Below are 9,775 nucleotides of genomic sequence, written 5' to 3' on the forward strand. Positions count from 1 at the left end.
AATATTACTAATTTCTATATGGAAGTAATATATATTTACTTCTTTAATTCTATATAAATTCTTATGTATATTATTATTAATTTTAATCAAACATCAAACTATCAAAACTTTGTACTTAAATGTTTTAGATTTCCAAGTCAAAGTACAAAAATACATAACTCTGTACCTTGCTTCTACACATCCATATTAATTGGTAAAAGTCGGTTTTAACATTTTTAAAAACTTTAAATAATCCTAAATGAAGCATAGCCTCATGTTTATAAATAACTTGTATCATTGCACCATCATACTTCTTTTCCAGTTGCAAACTTTCATTCTTCTCTAGCTACAACGTTTGAGGGAACAATTTTATTGTTTGAGTGTGTGTGAGATGATTAATAAGAAAATTTGTTATATTTGACGTTCTTAGTACAAAAATAATTTTTTTTAGTTTTGTACTCTAGTTTTGCACCTCGCTGGATTTTCTTTTAGATTTTTTGACTTCCAAAAAATGAAAAAAAATAAGCAACGAAGACATAAAACTTACCTCAACCACCAACGTTCACAAGCAACCATCACCACTGGAAAATGAAAAAAAAAAAAGACATCACACTATCCATTATAGGATATTATTGAAATTAAAAAAAATGAAGGTGAATGGGAATGGATGGAGGTGGAGGAGGAATTTGCCAAAAATACATCTTCTAATCTCTTCCATCATATTTATTAAACATAAATTTTGTTTATCCACTTTTTATTGGTTACAAATATAATTAAACAATAAAAAAAATATTTTTGTTATTAATCTGAGGTAGAATTTTATTATTATTTACAAAATTGTTAACTATCATTTACATTTTAATTACTTATTTTATTTACTTCTAAGTTTTCCTCATTCTCTATTTTTAACTAAAAAATAATATATTGATATTTCATACTTTATAGATTAGGCATTACATTTTCTGTAAGCTACAAAATTTATTTAGTTATTTATAAAATAAATGTTAATAACACAACTAAATAACCACTTGTCAAAATATTTTTCTAACAAAATATTTTTCAGAATATATCTTTTTCTAAAATTTAGTTTTTGAAACACATACTTTTTCTCTAAGACTTTTTTCAAAACATATACTTTTTTTATAATTATTTTTATAAATATATTTCTCTAAAAAAATAAAAATATATATTTCTTAAAATAATTACTTTTCTAATTATTATTTTTAAGATATTTATTTTTATAAATAATATTTTTTAAATATTTAGTTTTATAGATTAATATTTTTAAACATATAATTATTTCTTAAAATAATTAATTTTCTAAATGAATTATTTTTCAAAATTAAACATTTTTCTATCTTTTTCTAAAAAAAATACTTTTCTGAGTAATTTTTTTTTAATTTATAAATTTTATTCCCTTGTTTTTTAAAATAAAAAGAAAAAAAAACATAGAATTTAATTTTCCAATAACCAAATCCCACTTGGTTTTATGAAGAAAAATAAAATGGTAAGGACATTTAGAATTCGGCTCCCAAAGGATTGAATTCTGAATTTTTACACTAAACCGTGTCACCCTATAATCATTTGCTACAGTGTGCTGGGGGAGGGGGTGTTAAACAAAAGAGTCTTGGTATATTGACACCCCTATGACACTAGCACATATTTAACACTGCAGACGTGACAATGACGTGACAGAGTGAGATTATGTGAATGAGCAATGCCAGCTTCAAAATAGGGTAAAAATGAATATATTACATTGATTCTTAGAAACAACCGGTGTAATATATTTTTTTTTTTACTCAAAATGATCCATATTACATCGGTTAAGTCATCTAACCGATGTAATATATGACCCATATTAAAAAAAATTGAATTTTTTTTCATAAAGAGTGGGTAGGTCATAAACGTCACATAAGTAACCACTTATAGACACATGAGTAACCAGTTTTGCGTGTGCCATTATATGTGGAGGAACTCGTGGATGGGTAAATATTTTTGGGGTTTACCTTTTAACTTGGTTTTTCAACTAACAAAAATAAATCACGTTAAGTCCAAGGGTCTTGTTGTTTTGAGCTCTGTAAAAGTCCTTTATTAAGATATTTTAATATTATCTCAAATAGTAATTACTTTTAAATAAGTATATCAATGTCATGAGTAATAATTATTATAAAGTTTGACAGAAAAAACTATAATTATTTTCAAAACACTCACAATATATTATAATGACAAATGAATTAAAATGGAATATCGTGTTGAACCATGTAACACAAGTTAGATTTTAAATTTAAAAGACTTGTAAACTTTTCCCCGTTGAGATACTCAAATATTATCATATAAATTAATTACATATTTTAAATCAATTATTATTTATATCTAATGTATTATTTATTTAGAACTTAAGGCGACAGAATAAAATAAGATAGTTCATATAACTAATCAAAAAATAGTTCACAATAAATTTCTTTATGACAAATTTTCATAATAAAATATTTAATAATTCCATAATAATAATGATACAAAATAACTTTATATAACACAGTAAAAATCATCCAAACCAAACTCTTATACATTGGTTTTATTTAATTTTAATTTTATATCACATTAATCTATATGTAAAATCTTCTTTTAAGAACTGAATCAAGAAGAAATATTTGGGTCTTACTTCTATTTACTGTGGCATTAGTTGTACATTGTTAGCAGTAGAACTACCATAGTCATTTGATTCTAATCATCATTCTAGGAAAAGGACAATAGGTCAATATTATGAATGACATCTAAAAGCATATCAAGATACTAAAGCATCGTTTGGACTCAGGGGTGGTACTGTTGTCGACGACGGAAGTCACAACACCATCCCGTTTGGATCTATGCATTGTTGTGGGTGAGGGTGGAAGGAAAGAGAAAGGTGAGTGAATTGTGCTTCTCCTTTCAGATGAAGGCACCGTTTGCATCCAGGGGTGGTACTGTTGTCGACGACGGAAGTCACAACACCACCCCGTTTGGATCCATGCATTGTTGCGGTTGAGGGTGGAAGGAAAGAGAAAGGTGAGTGAATTGTGCTTCTCCTTTTAGATGAAGAGAAAGTTGCACTGTGGAATGTGAGTGCCAAGTCATCCACACGAACTTACAATCTTGCCCTTCCTTTTGTGCTGGAATAAAAAAGAACAGTGGCCCTGCATGCATGCCACATGAAAGCATCAGATTCCTGACTTGGCTCAGGAATCGTTTGACCATGTGAAAGTTTGAAAGGTCATCAATGAAGTGGGTGAGGTAGGTGTGGAACCTGGTTTCTTTATAAAACGATGAAGGTGCATGAAGTTGGTTCCTCCATTCACAGATAAGCAAAGAAAGCGAAGCATAGAGTGTGTAGTTGGAGAGATTCGTAAGTCATACGTTGATAATCGATTATCCTGTGTACATAAGTGATGGAATAATCGATTATGTTGTAAAATTTGTGAAATAGAAATGTTTCTTAATTTGTTTTAAGTTGTTTTCAGGTGTGTTCTTCATCCTATAAGTCATCCCTATTGCTGTTCTTGAGTGCTTATCTTCAGGTTTTTAAATTTTTATGTAAAGTTATTTTTTTTAATTTCTCTTTTATATTTATGTTTGAATGATTATGGTTTTGTAATATAATTTGTTTAGAATTTATTTTAGTTTATTATGTTAAGGCGTTAGTAAATTAATGTTGGTTGTAATATAATTTGTTTAGACTTTAGTTTAGTTAATTATGTTAAGGAGTAAGTAAATTAATGTTGGTTGTAATAATAATTGTAGATAGTTATTAGTGTTTAAAAATTAAATTGTTTATAAGAAATAATATTTTATTTGTAAATAATATTTTTACATAATCCAAATAAAATTTGATAATCTGTAGTTAATATTATTTTAGATTGTAAATAAATTATTACCAAAGAAAAAAATTTATGTATTTAAAATGAATATTTTTAGAAGTAGAAATAGAAATTTTAGGTTTTTTTTATTTTATTTGTTTATATTTATTTGTTGTTTGATTAAATTATGTTATTGAATGATATAGTAATTTTTATTAATTTTTTATTAAAATTAATTAAAAGTACGTTTTAGGGTAACTGTATTGGTGTACTTTTACACCGATACGGTAACCGCGTTCGGTATGAATTCGGAAAGAAATTATGACGAGGCAGAGATGGTACACTTTGAGGAAACAGTTGCAATTTATGACGATCTTGTTGCGGCGAACATGAATTTAATTTCACAAATCGAAGAACAAATAAAAAAAAAATCAAGGTGCATCAGTCATGATTCTTTGTATGATTGCTTTTGGATTGAAATTGTTACGCACAATGCCTACTACAAGCAACTGTATCAGTCAGTCCCAACCACAAAAAGAGCGTCGCAGACAAGAATTGATGGAGTACTTGGTTCACACTGAACAATCTCGTCACATTATTCGCATGGGACCGGAAGCTTTCATTAAATTATGTGAACGAATACGGGAAACTGGACTTGTTAAAGATGCATATCGATCAACTGTGGAAGAACAAGTAGCGAAATTTCTCCACATTATTGGGCATAATGTGAAGAATCGAAGTGTGTCATTCTTTTTCCATCGGTCTGGAGAAACAGTTTCCCGTCACTTTCATAATATTTTGAGTGCAATTTTAAGGTTGGAAGGGGAATTCTTAATTCAACCAAATGGAACGGTTGTAGAACCACACATTCTTAACAACAGTCGATTTTTCCCCTACTTTAAGGTTTGTTGATAATAACATTACTTGAAATTATGTGTAATGTCTTCTTTAGTTTGTGTTTAATTAAAGTTATGAATTTTTGTTTACATTAAGATTGTTTAGGGACCATAGATGGGAGTCATGTACGTGCTAAGGTTGCACGTGCTGATGCGCCTCGTTTTCGAGGGAGAAAAGATTGGCCAACCCAAAACATATTTGCAGCCTATGACTTTGACATGAAGTTCACATATGTCTTAGCCGGTTGGGAAGGAACTGCCTCCGATTCAAGGATATTGAAAGATGCTTTGGTACGATGCGATCCTTTGGTTATTCCAGAAGGTTAGTTATAGGGGATTGGGTGTGCAAAACAATTAAAAGGTTGTAGTAGTATATACTAACCCAGTTTTCCACGATCTTTGTAGGAAAATACTATCTTGGTGATGCAGGTTTTATGTTAAAACGAAATATAATAACACCTTATCGCGGGGTGAGATACCATTTGAAAAAATATTCGCGAAGAGGGCCACAAAATGCAAAAGAGTTGTTTAATCATCGACATTCATCACTTAGGAACGTAATTGAGAGAATCTTTGGGGTGCTTAAAAAACGTTTTCCAATTATAGGGAGTGGGACTAAGCCACATTATGATGTGGATACTATGACAAAAATTGTTTTAGCTTGTTGTATTGTGCATAACTTTCTACGCGGGATCGAGAATGATGAGTCTCTGCTTGAAGAAGTAGATAATGAATTGTTAGAACAAGATGTCCAACCAAGCACCACCCATGCTCGTGAACATGATTACAGGATAGGGTGTGATATTAGGGACACTATAGCAAACGAAATGTGGCAAGATTATGTAAACAATTAATTTCATGAAATAATATATTTTCTACCATTTTTCAATGTTTGTCATCCTAACTTTATTTAAGTTAATTAGATGGATCGCGGAAAAAATGTGGCTTCAAATTCATCAGGTTCTTATAGAGAGTTCACCAAGTGGACGACGGAGATGGACCTAATTTTGCTCAATGCAATGATTGACGAGGTACGAAAAGGGTGTAGAATTGATGATAGTTGGACCACTCAAGGATACACTAACATAGTTATGGCTTTAAATGAGGCTAGTTTATCGGGTCTTAAGAAAAATAATGTGAAGAATCAGCAGAAAAGCCTGAAGGACAGGTGGAGGGAAATCCATGATTTGTTTGGTGGATTGAGTGGTTTCGCATGGAACCAGACCACTAAACTTTTTGAGAAGCCGAGGACGAAGTTTGGAGTGAGCTGATTAAGGTACAATGATAAGTACTTTTTTACGTAACAATTACATTTAACTTCCCATTTCGCATGATATACTAATATGTGAAATGTATGTAGGCCAAACCATCTGCGGCAAAATGGCGTTTCAATCCCATTCGCCATTATGACCTCATGGAGGAGTTGTGGTCTAATGATAGAGCCACGGGAAGTCGGGTCAGAACAGCCCGTGACATGAATTCACCTCCTGACATGACCAATTTCAGTGTCAACCTTGGGGAGAATAACATGGATTATATCCCCGAACAATCGAACTTTGAGGAGGCAGATGACTACGTCCCACGATCACCTGCTCCTCAATTCCAATCTAGTGACACTCCTTCAGACACACCATCAAACACTCCTTCTATGTCGTCTGCTGGCTCTGCGGGCACATCCTCATCCCGAGGATCAAAGAGAAAAGGCCCTACTATGGACGGCATTGATGAACAATTTGCAATGTTGAATACTAATCTTCAACAATGCGTGTCATCAATGAAGGATGGAAATGAAAATGCCTCTCAGTTGGTGAATATTGCTCGTGCACAGGCAACGACAGCTCAAGATATAGCTGCCAAAATTAGACGAAGAAACGACCTATATGCTGAGCATGTACACCACCATCGACGCCATGGCTCATACCAGTACTCAGAGTCTGATATTTGGGCAATGTTCGTGGAGCTAAACATTCGAGATGAACAACTCATGGATCAATGCTTTGAGTTTTTATGTGACCATCCCGGAAGAGTTAAGCAACTATTTGGGATGCCAAAAGCGTCGAATGACAAAATTGTTTGGATTTATGACTAGGCATTGATTTCATATCTCTGCGTGGGGGTTACCTTTAATTATTATTAATCTAATATTCGACTGTCTTTGTTAGTAGCTGGACATGTAATATTTGACTATCTTTGTTAGTTATTTGACATGTAATATTTTGCTTTCTGAACTTGCACTATTGCTTTATGATATTATGTTAACTTCTGTTTAATTATTTATTGTAGTAATTGCATTATAGATGGCATCATCATCCCACAAACGTAACAGAACCCGTAAGGGTAAATCTCTAGCAGAAGATGTTGACGTTCCTCCTCCACCAACGAGGATTCCAGAAGTTCTTGATTATTCAAGATACTTCAGTACCAGGCGTCAAATGGTGGTTTTTGAAAAGAACTTTCACGCAAGAGCAGTATTACCACCAAAAGTGATGCATACTCCATTTTTTGCTGGTCCAGGATTTGAATTCCAAAATCTTCTGAATTGGCAAGGTTTACAACCTTTCCTTGGAATTAATCTTCCGTATTATGAGGATTTGGTAAGAGTATTTTATACAAATGCAAAATTCACACCTGTTGGTCACCTTGCCATTGAGATTTGCGGAAAAATGATACACATTAAAGAAATAGATTGGATGACCATTGCTCATCTACAGTATGACGGTCTTAAGTTAACCCCTGGGACGATCCCTGAGGAACTGAATTTTGATCGAGGTCTAGCATTATCGTCCATGATTCGTGAAGATGTTGAAGGTGAAAATCTAAAAAATGTCGGTAGTCTGAAAATGAATGACCGACTGTTGCATTACACATGGGTGCATATCTTGTGCCCTCGAGGAAGCAACTATGCACAACTACTGAATGAAGATATTTTCATAATGTGGTTAATCAAGAATAATGTACGCATTAATTGGCCTCATTACATCATGCAACACATCATTAAATGTCGGGATAACAAGATGCCTCTCCCATATGCAAATTTGATAATGAAGATCTTGCAGGTGTATGACTTCGACTTGTCGAATGAACAAGCAATAATGCTAGGCTGGAATCATTACTTTGGCAAAAAAAGTATGACAAAATTAAATATATTCCAGGTCAATGGCATATGACAACTTGGTAGACCTCACCATGCACACGAAGAAGATGATGAAGAGGATGAATTGCCAGCACAAGATGTTGAAGGTGGTCAACCTGAGGAGGCAAACCCCACTCAAAGGGAATTGTTAACTCAAATTTTTTCCGGCATACAAAACATGAATACCCGAATTGACAGGGTTGATCAAAGGATGGACAGAATTGAGGATACTCTGAGTGACATTCGACGTCATCAAGGCCATTGAGTGTTTTATCATTATGTTATTGTCATTGTTATTTTTATTTCTAATTTTCATGTTGAACATTAATGAATTGTTATTGTTATTTTTGACGTTCACATTGTTATTGTTAAGGTTTTATGCTACTTTTCATGCTACTTGATCCTGCCTGTTGACCGAAACGCTGGAGCTTTGCCTCGTCAAACTTGGATCGACGTATGCGCCGTGTCAGCCTCCGTCCTTCACCGCGATCCACCTCAAGAACCTGCAAAAGACGAAACGGCGCCGCTGCGGCCGATCGCGCTCCGACGCCCAAGTCAGCGACTGAACCACCAATTACTTAAGAGTAAAACTCAAGAACTCTAAGGAACCGTGACCAGTTCTCTCTCAGTATATTCAAGATTCGCAAGCGTAAAGAAGATAATCTGAACGTGCGTACCTCAGAAGTTCGTTGGAAACTCTTATATACCTGGACACTTTCTCTCTCCTGGCAGTTACACATCTGGACACGTGGCTCGCATCCAGCTGTACACGTGCCATCATCTGGAGCATCCTTGACTTGGGCGCTACTTCTGACTCTTCTTTGGCTAAGTTACTTATGCATGATACTACTCAGTGGATAGTTGCCTTGGAGCGTGATCTCTTCTGGATGGCGAGTTCGGGTGCCTTCGTACACACCTTCCCTGTGGTCTCGTCGGCCGCCTTCATGATCTGCACCACCTGCCTTCATCTTCGGCGATGTCCTTGTTTCGGCGATCTCTAATCACTTGGTCGCCTGGGTTCACATTTGGCGACTTCATCCTCAACTCGGTGACTGCTGGTTTAGGCATGATGGAGATCGGAGCACGCCAACTTAATAACTGGCGACTACACGAGCCCCCGACTTCCTTCCCTTCTGCCAGCCAGGCGTCCCATCAACACGCCTATACAATAGCTTGATGCCACGTCATCACTTTCGACTACCAGGGCGGTACACAAGCCCCCCAGTCTTAAGCGAAGACTTGTCCAGCGAAAAGACTAAAGGAGTCACGTCAATACCGATCTACGTGGCGTTGGCGCAGAATTCCAAACGGTTGTACTTTCTGCTTTCCTGACGCTCCACCAAACACCCTTCCAATCACTCGACACGTGGCTTCATCAACGGTTACCTTTAACTGTCGTTTGCGCTTCCGAAACCCATTCGAAAAACCCTTAAACCCATTTCACTTCTACTGTTCCATCACCTCTTTGCTTTCTAAAACGCTCTGAGTTTCTTCTGCAAAAACCCACGACGCTCTTCAACCTTCTGGATTCTCAACTTCCTTCATCGTTCTTCCGATCATAAAAAGGTACTCCCTTTACTTCTTCTGCTGAGTTTTCCTGCATTTTAACCGATTCGCATCATCCATTAACTGTCTGGTGCATACGCTGTGGGCTGTTTCTTCTATTTCTCCCTTCTCGTAACTTAGGGCTTCGTCTTCGTTACAACGAACCTTCGTTCGTTCGTTTTTCACCCTTCTTTCACGATCGAGTCAGCCTCTGCGAACCCTGCTCACCTTTCCTTTTCTTTTTCCTTTGTAGTTTCCGCGATGGCTCGAACAAAGACCACCGCGAATCCTCCTCCCTCGTCACGAAACCCTTCATCTCAAGCTCACAACCCACCACGAGCACCTGGTGCTTCTTCTTCCCAGGCTGAGAGGCCTGCAACCTCTCGCCC

Source organism: Phaseolus vulgaris, chromosome 6 (genome assembly GCF_000499845.2).
Source record: "Phaseolus vulgaris cultivar G19833 chromosome 6, P. vulgaris v2.0, whole genome shotgun sequence".
Taxonomy (NCBI): domain Eukaryota; kingdom Viridiplantae; phylum Streptophyta; class Magnoliopsida; order Fabales; family Fabaceae; genus Phaseolus; species Phaseolus vulgaris.